The sequence below is a fragment of the Ursus maritimus genome, unplaced genomic scaffold (assembly GCF_017311325.1).
Source record: "Ursus maritimus isolate PB19 unplaced genomic scaffold, ASM1731132v1 scaffold_13, whole genome shotgun sequence".
NCBI classification, from domain to species: Eukaryota; Metazoa; Chordata; class Mammalia; order Carnivora; family Ursidae; genus Ursus; species Ursus maritimus.
The window spans coordinates 55,348,891-55,360,467 of NW_024423675.1; the positions used below are offsets into that span (position 1 = coordinate 55,348,891).

The window sequence follows — 11,577 nt, forward strand, 5'->3', positions numbered from 1 at the left end:
GATGAGAGAGACGGCCAGTACCCAGATGAGGCAGGTAGAAGGGCATTCCGAAGGGGCACCTGGATGGCTCAGTCGGTTAAGAATCTGCCTTCGGCTCAGGTCATGATCCCAGGGTCCTGGGATGGAGTACTGTGTCGGGCTCCCTGCTCAACGGGGAGTCTGCTTCTCCCTCTCCCTCTGCCACTCCCCCTGCCTGTGCTCTCTCTCTCTCTCTCTCTGACAAATAAATAAATAAAATCTTAAAAAAGAAGAAGGAGGAGAAGGGCATCCTGAGCAGGACAAACCAGGAGAACGAAGGCCGGCAGGCAGGAGGCGTGAGTTCAGGGTTCCTAGAGCACAGGATCCTGGCAGAAGAATGAGAGGAAACCAGGCCAGAGGTGGCGGATAGGCTCACAGATCTGCACAGCATTCTGGAAAAGTCACTGCAGCTTTTGAGAACACTGCTTTAGGATAAAATAATTCATTGTAAAGAACTCTGTCCCACCAGGTTACAGGTTTTTCAAACTCCTACTGCGTAATCAGGGTTTCTGGAAGTCTTGGAAAATTGAGATTCAGCACTTCAGGGGATCAGGGGGCAGAAGGAAATGATGGGCTAAGCCCTTAGGAGGCTGGCCCAAGGGGCTGCCTAAAGACCTAGAGAGGCTGGCTGCAAGGTCCAAGCCGTCTGCCAGGAGCATCCCTGTTACAGCTGAAAATACCACGCGCCATTCAAGTCTTTCAGGTAAATGAGTAAAGTGGTTCTCGCAGAATAAAATGTTAACCTCGAGCTAAGTAACTTCAAAGTATTATCGATAGACTGACTGGCTAAACAACCAAGATTTATTCTAGCGTGTGTGGATAAAACCAAACAAAATGGGCTAGAAGATTCCCACAGTTGACGTGGGGCGTCTGACCATTTCTCCGTGGGCTAGTGTGGAGATTAGTCATTTTTTATAGACTAGGGAACTGCTTTCACAAGGAAAGCAATAAATGGACTTTTCTTTGGCGATCCAAAAGTAGAGATCAGCGACACAATTGTTTTATTTTTAACAGTTTTACAAACTGTGGGAATAGGTTGAGACCAACCAAATGAGAAGAGGCAAAAGCCATTGACTCAGAGGTTGCTCTGACTCAGTCACTGTCACTTGTGTTTGGCCGAGACTCAACGGCAGACAGAGAGGTGGGCAAGCTTCGGGCACACCCCGACGAAGGCTGTTGGCGTGGGAAGCTGTGGGCAGCTAACCCGAAGAGGGGCGTTCTATGCCATTGGTGAAGGGGGCATATTTGGCTTTCTCTGGTTGGTTCCAAGTTGGAAACAGGATGAAAATTAAGAAAGCTGTCAGTTATTAATCAAGTCCTGGCCATTCGGGTCTTGTTTTTATGGAAGTTATTACTTAGCTTCTTGGATTGTTACTAGAGATAGCAGTTGATTTCCTACAAGTCTGACTTCCAGCCAGCTAGTTTCCTGGGCTGTTCACTGTAGATCTAGGACTGGTTTCCCTGGCAGGTTACTACAAGTTTTGGAGCAGTGTTCTAGTTTTATAGATAGTCTGGCCATCATCTGTTTGTATATCCAATCTCTTGCAATGAACTAGGTGAAGAAATAAACTTTGAAAAATGAGAGTGAGCAAGGCCATAAAAGCAGAGGCGTGGGGTGGGGAGAGACCTGGGGGATGATGGATGGGAACGGTCTTAGAGAAGTGAGAACACAGCTTTTTAAAAGAAGAGCCAATAACGCATGTGACCGGAGCACAGGAGGGGAGGTGATTGGTGAGGATAACAGGAAGATGGTCTGGCTCATGAAGGGCCTTGAATACAAGTCGGAAGAGTTAATCATTGATGCTGAAGACAGTAGGGAAGCCCCCAAAACTTGCAAACAGCCTAACAGAGAGTCCAATGTGTGATGCTAAAAGGTAAGTCTAGAGATAAACCTAAAGCCCCAATCTCGTCATATTATTATTCCCCCGCTTAAAACCATCTGGAATGTTCTCTTCCTCCAGCCCTTCTCTGTCTGATAAACTCATCTTCATCCCAAATTCAGCATCACGTCTTCTGGGCAGCTCTCTGAAACCTTCTAAGGTTGAGTTCATCACTCCCTCTTTGAGGACCTTGGGGTGCTTCCTAGTCTCCTAAACATAGCACTTAGCTCAGGAGTGGGATTCGGTTTCCTGGATTATGTCCCTCACCAAGGCGTTGCCCTGAGAGGATGATTCTGCTTTATTCATCTTTGTACGTCTGCTGATTGGCAAAGTGCCTGGAAAAAATAGACATTTAAATGCATGTGTTGTCGGAGCTGTCAGCTGGGTAGAGGACGACCTGGCGAATGAAGACATGGGATGCAGAGGTGGGGCCGGAAGTGCTGGGGGCTGTGGGAATGGAGATATTGGCGGAGGGATGGGGGAGGGGCGCTTTAAATGCAAATCCTGGGGCCACGTCTAGAGCTACTGACTCAGAATCTCCAGGAATGGGACCTCAAATCTGAATTCATTGACACTTTCCTCAGGTGATTCTGACACTCAGCCGAGTTTGGGAAGCACTGACAGAGGCAGCACCGTGGACAATATCTGGATAGTTCACAGAAGGCAGGGATAAAGAAAAAGAGTTGTCTAGGCCTGAGAATTGATCATCAAGGAAGGTGGAAACGCCATCCGGACAGCGAGTCCTGGAGAAGGCGGTCAGGTGCTTTCACACAAGCTGGGCGTGCGGGGCCTTCCTGAACCCGGATGAAGATGTCACTTTGGCAGCTGGAGACTGGACCTGATGCTCGCCAGTCTGCTCCTTATAACCTTGAGAATTTAACGTTTGTGTACAAAAAAAATCAAGCTTCCATAATCACTCTGCCCTCTGTAGTTTAGCAGAGAGAAGCAAAAATGGCATTTACTTTCTATAATTGATTTAGGCAAGTAATTAGTAGCGATAATGTAGAAATAGCTACCTATATCGAATGTGCTCCCTGTAGTCCTAGAGTGAATCAGTGTTTGCATAGCTGCGTATTTATCAGAGTTACGCAAATGCCTTAAAAGAAATTAAAAGAAAGATACCTTTGCTAAAATAGGAACTTTAAAAATGACCAATTTTCAACTCTTGCAAATGTTACTAATTGACTTGAAAGTGTGTACAAATAAATCCTGGCTTCATAAATGGATCCTAGACACTCCACACACACCCCAAAAGGACAAAACCATGTATGCAAAACATCTGACCTAATCAATTTTCAGATTAATCTGAAATTACTATTTGAATTCGGATTTCATAAATGTCATGGATCGTTGCATGGGCGCGCAGATAGAAACCTGATCTACTAAATGACATAAAATAGAGAACAGTAATTTCTCCAGTGAATATGAACAAGTTCTGGAACCCATCTGGGTAATTTACATAAAAGTTGGATTTTCCTCCCTTATCTTTTTCTAGGGGACATCTGCAGTATGGTCTGTTCGGCTCCCCTGTCCTCATCTATGTGGTCACCACAGTAAGTCCCTTGTTTTTTCGGGAGTCCATCCCACTGGCCCAAATTTATTGTCCATCCCCTGGCACCCCCATGGGCTGTTAGCTTTCTCCTGCAGCATGCCTGCCCCTAGTGCCAGGAAGCTTAAAGGTGTGACTTGGGAACTGACAGTAGCCACATAATGTACCATTAGGAGAACTCCTCTCAACAGAGAATGAAGCCCAAAGAAGAGAATGGGAGAAATCCTGACTCACTCTAGCCCTTGTTCTGGTAGTTTCTGCGGCCGAGCTGGAACGCTCCCCTCTCACACTCTGATTGGTTCATTCTTCTTTTGACTCTGTCATCCAAGAATTCCTTTCAGCCTAATCTAGAGGAAGATGGGTTTCTAGTCTCTTGAAACCAGAAGTAATAATGCACAATTTCATACAAATGTACTGTCCAGCTCACCCTCTGAGATCCTAACTTTCTTTAGAGACAAACAGCTGGGACAGGACTCAGTGGGATGAGATGATCTTGGGTTGCTCTGGGTCTCTCCAAAAGATGTCCTGAAGGCCTAACTCCCACTCCCTCGGCATTTGACATTCTCTGGAAATGGGGTCACTGTAGATGTAATTAGTTAAGATGAGGACATATGGAAGTAAGAGAACCCTTAATCAGATGTGGATGGGGTTCCCATAAGAAGAGGAGAAGACACACAGAGACAGAGATGCTAGAGGGAGGAGCTGCTGGGTGACGACAGGGGGCAGCGGGGAGAGCCAGGCATCTAGAACTCCAAGGAATGCCAAGGATTGCTGGTTGTCCCCAAGGAATGCCAAGGATTGCTGGTTGTCCCCAAGAAATGCCAAGGATTGCTGTTGTCCCCAAGGAATGCCAAGGATTGCTGGTTGTCCCCAGAAGGTAGAGGAGACGCAAGGAAGGATTCTTCCCCCACAGGCCCCACAGGGAGCATGGCCGAAATTTTAATTTCCAAATTCTTTTTTTTTTTAAGATTTTATTTATTTATTTGACAGAGAGAGACAGCCAGCAAGAGAAGGAACACAAGCAGGGGGAGTGGGAGAGGAAGAAACAGGCTTCCAGTGAAGGAGCCTGATGTGGGGCTCGATCCTGTAATGCTGGGATCATGCCCTGCGCCGAAGGCAGACGCTTAACAACTGAGCCACCCAGGCGCCCCTTAATTTCCAAATTCTTGCCTCCCGCACTGGGAGACAATACATTTCGGTTATTTTAAGTCCCCCTCCCCCAGTTTGTGGTACTCTGTTTGGCAGCCCTAGGAAACAAGTAGCCTCTAGGATACTTTCTACCTAGAAATTGCAGGGCTTCGGTGGGGTTGAGAAGGTACAAAAAATACCAAGCTCTTTTCTTCCTGTGTTTAGGAAATGAACACCTAGATCACAGGGGCTGGAGGGATCCATCTGCAAAAGGAAGCACGACTGAGGGGACAGAGACCTTGTCTACGATGCTTCATACCCTGTAGGTGTCAACAGAGTTTGGAGATGGACGCTTGGCGAGGGGAGCTCTTCAGACCGGACATGGAGCAGACCCTCAGAGAGGGTTATTCTCCGAGCTGGGTTATACAAGGAACAGAAAAAACTATATCCAAGAGGTTGGCGATGAACTTCCCCGCCTTGAGCTTTTCCCGTCAACCCCACACCCCAGCTCCGTAGTGCTTGCTTCCACTCCTTCTTCCGATTTTTGCCGAAGCACCAGAATATGAAGGTCTCTTCTCTAAGAAACATTTATTCAGAATGTCTTGCTTTACCCAAAGATACAAATCCTTCTTGGTTGATGCTGTGTTATCCTCATCAAAGGAAAACCTAGTTGGCGGGGAAAAAACACATGAACTTTGGCCTCCATGGCTGCCCCCCCCCCTTACACCAAGGGGGCAATTTCTCACACGTTTTCTAGTGTTTAGAGATGGTGTGAGTGTGATCACAAGTAGATTTTCACACAAACGTAAGGTGAGAATACTGTGCTTTATTGTCCCGTGAGCGAATCCTCAAACCCATGCCTTTTAATTCACTCTAATATAAGAAGTTAATTGTATTTGCACAAGATAGCTCTGGGTATTTCCATAAACTTTAAATCATTTGCACTAAACAGAAATGGGCATGTCAGGAAAACAGATCTCCAGAAAAAAAACTGGGGAAGAGACTAGCGAAGGTATTTAAAGCTTTATTTTTTTTTTAAATGGTGTTTACCTATTTCCAAAGTAACTAGGAAACCAGCATGCCCATTGATTTACTTGACCTTCCTTTAGAGATTGTATTGGTTTTCTAGGGCTTCATAACAAAGATCCACAGAGTGGATGACTTAAGAGAAATGTATTTCCTCACAGTTCTGGAGGCTACAAGCTCATGATCAAGATGTCTGCAGGATTGCTTTCCGCCGAGGCCTCTCCCTTCGGCTTACAGATGGCTGTCTTCTCGCTGTGTCGTATCCCTCTGTGTCTGTCTGTATCCTAATTTCCTCTTGTTGAAAGAACAAGAGTCATATCAGACAGGGACCCACCCCTAATGACCTCATTTTTAACTCCCTCACCTCTTCTAAGACGCTGTCCCCAAATGCAGTCACATTCCGAGGTCCCGGGGGTTCGCGTTTGAGCTTATGAATGTGGGCAGCCCTGAATTCAGCCCACAACAGAGATCTTGCATCAGTCAGAATCAGGCCCAACCTCACTGAACACACCACTACAATTAAATCATGGTAGTTTAAACGAATAGAACTCTTCTTCTCTCTCATGAAAGACTGGTGGTAGATAGGCCTTGGAGAGCCAACATGACAGCTCCATGATCGTCAGAGGCCCCAGACCCTGCTGTTCTACCGTGGCCGGCCCACCCTGAACACCACTTTATGAGCCAAGATGGATTTTCAAGCCTTAGCACCTGCGTTTGTGTTTGCCTTGCAGCCAGCAGAAAGGAGGAAGGGCAGGAGGAGACTGCCCCTTCCTTTTGAGGGAGACGCCCTAAAAATACTACGTCATCTTCTGCTTTTATGTAATTTGTTATACGTATAATTTATATATATTGCACGGTATGTGCATATATAATTATATACATAATGCTGCAACAGAAAACAAACAAATATCTTATATTTTTACCGTAGCAGGAATTATTCAGGGCAGATCCAACCACTTTGGTCTGTAGAGCCTCAGAGCCCGGTGATCTCCGTTTGGTGAACTGGCCAAGGGCAGAGCTGCCTCTGGAGCAGAACCATGGAGCTGGACTCCGGCCTCACTGGCCTGGGCTCTGAATGGACCACACTGACAGAAATCTAGGACCTATAAGAGCTGCCTCTCATCCCAGCCATGGTGCACCTGTCAGAGTTCATTGGCCTCACAGCTCCATGCCTTGGCTCAATTTGCTCACTCCACCGGCTCGCTATTCCCTCCACCTACACTTGCGTGGGAAACACTTGTTCAAGCTCCGAGACTCAGCCACTTCCCCTTCCACAGAGAGAAATGTAAAATGAGGTCCATCTAAGATTTTGTGAACAGACATAGCAGCAGAATTGGGTAAGGGGAGAAAAACGCCCAAGGTTAACAAATTCTATAGCTTTCATTCTCTTTCAACTCAAATCCCAATGCAGGTTTGACAGAACCCTTTTTCAGACAGAAGAGTTTAGAGTTAGGAGAATAACTCTAACATTTAAAAATATATTCTAAAGCTGAATAATTTGCATTCTATATACTTTGTAATTTAATACTATGCTACCTTGTAATACACTGCTACTAGATTTTATCACGTAAGGATATTCAACTATAAACAGATCAAAGGAATATTATATAAAGTCCAGAGATAAGCTTTATTTACATAAAATTAAATATATGATAAAAATTCATCACAAAAATAAATAGGAAAGATAAAGAAAAGTTGAGTTTTCTTTGGGAATAATTGGTAGGTCATTTGGGAAAGAAATCCTATTAGCTAATCACTGTAAGTCTACACCAAAATAAATTCCAAATGATTTAAGATTTTAATATATTTTTAAATTAAAAAAATTAATAAAACAGAATTAAATAGGTAGTAAACATCTGGATGGAAAAATGACATTCTATACCAAGAAGCAGTCAGGGAGATCAAAAGATGAACGGATTTTCCTGTTCATCAAAAGATGATGTTAAATTGCTCTTGGTCAAAAATAAAAAAAAACCAATAACCAAAAATAAAATACCAACAGACTGAAAAATGCAAATGACAAATATGACACAAAGCTAATAGGCTTTTTATAAAAGATCATAAACTATATAAGAAAAATCATTAAGACCTCACCCCTAAAAATAGATAATCCAGCAAATAAAATTAGTAAGTACGTATATGGAAAAATGATCAAATAAATTAGTAGTCAAGACCTGCAGACAACCTAGCCAATTCTAGCCAGTTAACCTATTTAGACAAATTAATACGAGATTCCTAAATTCAAAATATTTTTAGATAGCTATCTTAAAAATAAAATAATGTGGGGGGGCCTGGGTGGCTCAGCAGTTAAGAGTCTGCCTTTAGCTCAGGTCATGATCTCGGGGTCCTGGGCTCAGCAGGGAGTCTGCTCCTCCCTCTCCCTTTGCCTCTCCCCCTGCTCATGCTCTTTCTCTCTCTGTCTCTCTCTCAAATAAATAAAATCTTAAAAAAAATAAAGTAAAATAAAATAATGCTGAAACTTGAGAAAAGCTTGATACACAAAGACGTTCAGAGCAGTATTATTTACAAGAGCAAAGAGCCAGTGTGTAAATGAGTAAATGAGTTAACCCACAACAGAAGATGGGCTAAGTAAAATGGAATACGCCAACTCGACGACAGATTATGCATTCCTTTCGGTTGTTTTATATAAAAAAAATGTAATAAAAAAATGATTTTATGTTCGTGGAGGCAAAGTCAATGGTGTGTTACCCCTGGGGTATTCTCCATTCTTAGCCCAGTGCCTGATCCATAACAGGGACACAACACAAACTTGGTACATAAATGAAAATCGTACATACACAGCATGATTTTTGACCACGTGAAACAAAACCTCCTTATAGAAAAAAGGAACAAAGGGGCGCCTGGGTGGCACAGCGGTTAAGCGTCTGCCTTCAGCTCAGGGCGTGATCCCGGCGTTATGGGATCGAGCCCCACATCAGGCTCTTCCGCTATGAGCCTGCTTCTTCCTCTCCCGCTCCCCCTGCTTGTGTTCCCTCTCTCGCTGGCTGTCTCTATCTCTGTCGAATAAATAAATAAAATCTTTAAAAAAAAATTAAAAAAAAGAACAAAAAGAAATATAAATTAGAGTAGGAGTAGTGCCACTTTTTCCTACTCTTCTGTAGCAGATGAGAGGCGAGCTCCCAAATGTTGCGTGGTAAAGTACTTAGCATTGCCTTTCAGACTTCAGATTTAACTGGGTATCCTGTATTGTTATTTGCTGAAGCTCGCAACCCTCCTGGACATCAGAGTTTGTATCTTTACAGTTAAATTTTGAAGTCTGTGGAACACAGAAGTTCCCTTTGATGAGCCCTTCATTGGAAGTATGTGGTTACTTTTTCTTTTTCTCACATATAATATGTGTGTATGTGCATATTTTTCCGTGTAGAGAAAGTATAAAGGGAGAAAAAACATCACCCCAAATTCTACCACCCAGAGATAACCAGCACTTACCCTGTTTTTAAGGCATTCCGTCCACCATGTACGTACAGACTTACATATGTCACGTTGCATGCACATGGAATCGCAGCATACACGCTTTTCTGTAATCCTGCTTTTTTGCGGTTTGTGTTTTTTTGACTGCCAATTTCGCTGCTTCTCCAGAGATCTGACTTCCATAAAATCTCATTTACTTCCATTCCCAGGGGGCCACCAGTACACGGGCTACATATGCAGATGATTAACTAGTAGTTTGTTATTTTTATGGCAAACCACATAGGGCCAGCTTACGGAGGGGCCCGGCTGGAGAGGGCGGGGCCAGAACTGAGGATTGAAGCCCTGGAGGAGTCTGGAAAAAGGCGCACAGTTTTGGAAGAAATACATTCGTGTTGATTGGTATTTACTAAGCTTTGTTTATTTCATCTCACTTGACCTATTTGGTTCCAGAAACTTCCCTAATAGTTGGGAAAGCATGGCACAATAAAAATGGATATTTGGGAGAGAGGCTCGCCAGAGCAATCCTAACCGCTGAGTTTAACTTTGAGCAGCTGCTGTCGGCGGGGCACGGGATTAGGCACAAAGAGTATGAAGACCAGGGAAACGGGCCCCAGTCCTCGAGGAAGCTTAACCTTACAGAACATAAAATTAAATAGATACAGCCATGATTCTACCACCCAGAAATACTACCATTAATGTTTTAGCATAGGTCTTTTCAGATTTAATAGTTGTAATAGCAAACACCTACAGAGCTCTTACTGTGTGCCGACTTTGTTCTCCAAGTCTTGCTCTTCACTCATGTAATCCTCAGAACCGTCTTACAAGGTACTATTCTTATTTATACCATACAGATGAAGACACGGAGACAAAGAAAGATTTCAACTTGCCTGAAATGACACAGCTACAAAGTAGCAGGGATTCAGACCCGAAGTCTCTCCGTAGATGATGAATGATAGATTGACAGATCAGATCCCATTGCTTTGAAACCAGATTTTGAAATAAACAGTATATAGCATTTATTATGTGCCAGTCGCCACTGTACATGGGTTGATTTCTTTTATCCATAAAGCCAGCATGTACAAATTATTTTCATCCAGATTTTTGGAGGGACCACAAGTGACTTTGAGGACTGAAAGAATGGCAGAACGCCAGGGAGACCTGGGATCGCCCTGCATGTCATCAGAGCGTCTGTCAGTAAGTTCACGGAATTCTGGCTCACCTGAAACGCAAGAGAGCTTAAGAGGAGCTTTTCAAGCCCGCTTTCTCAGCCTCGAATTTCATGGTCATGTCTGAATGAGTTTATCTCTGAACCCATCTCCAGGAAGGCTCAGGCAGGACTGATAAATGGCCAGGCACAGGTGAGCAACAATCCCGACCTTTTGATGTATAATTTCATCCATAGACCTGAAAAATGTAAACGATTTTGCTCCAGGCTATCAGGTGGTTTCATGGTAACAGATTCTCAACTGACAAGGACTGGAAACCTTTTAAAATGCGATCGTCAGCCTGGGAAGAACTCAGCACATGCTCAGAGGAGGGCTGTCCCCAGGTGGGGCAGGGTCCGGACTGCTGGGATCTCAGTGCATCCGTGTCGTCTCGAGAGGCTCCGCCCCAGTGAATGTGCCCGGGCACAGCTTTAATTTCCTCTCATCCTTTCCTTCCTCTTGGGCAAAATAAATCATAAAGTTTATATTCACTTTAGTATATACATTTTAAATATACCCTATAAAGCCACAGGCGTAATGAATTCAAGATGCCCACATCAGAGTAATTCTGCATCCTAGCTGTGTTTTATCATTTAAATCCAGCTTCTTCGGAGTTTTTTAAAGATTTTTTTTTTAAAGTAATCTCTACACCTAACATGGGGCTCAGACTCACAACCCTGAGGTCAGGATTCACACGCTCTAGCGACGGAGCCAGCCAGGTGCCCCCAGCCTTCTGAGGATTTTTGATAGGAACAGACTTCCACGGCAATGAAAAGAAGGATAATGATATGAGGTTTCAAATGGCTGCTCCGTCTCAAACATTATTTTTCCCAGAGCCTGAAAGTGCTAGAAGGTAAGTAAAAAGCAGAAATGAGGTGGGGGGAATGGCTCCGGGGTGAGAAGTACAGAGAGGAGGGACATTTGAACTTCCTGCACTTCTCCCCCTGACCCCCTCGTGCCCTGTGACTTGTGACGGGTCACTGAGCCCGTAGCCCTGTGCAATTTCTGCATTTCTGGGGTAGCCCCACCTTGCAGATGCCAAGAGAAACACATTCCACCAGAGGGGTCGAATGGTCAGTCATCTGTGCTCCTTACTGAAGGAGGAGCAGCCTTCCCCGAGCGTTCAAACGTGCCAAGGTGCTTTCAAAACGCAGTGAGCTCTGGCTCCCCAGAGCTGTTATCACAACTTTTTGTGTTGACCCCTGCCCCTCTCCCCAGTCCCCCAATTCTACCTCTGGGAAAAGCCTCCACAGGGCAGGCACTGTCTGTTCGCTGGGAACCCCAGCCAGCTCACCAGCCATCAAAATCTACTCACTCACCCCAAAGAGGGGTTTACTGC

The 11,577-nt window shown here is 44.4% G+C and overlaps 1 long non-coding RNA gene across 1 annotated transcript; it reads left to right on the forward strand.

Moving 5' to 3' along the window:
• The first annotated feature begins 248 nt into the window (after window positions 1-248).
• Window positions 249-5,467, forward strand: LOC103666911. The gene is made up of 3 exons (XR_569613.2): window positions 249-721; window positions 3,394-3,451; window positions 4,801-5,467. It is a non-coding gene; the product is annotated as an uncharacterized LOC103666911 (long non-coding RNA).
• Window positions 5,468-11,577: the final 6,110 nt, after the last annotated feature.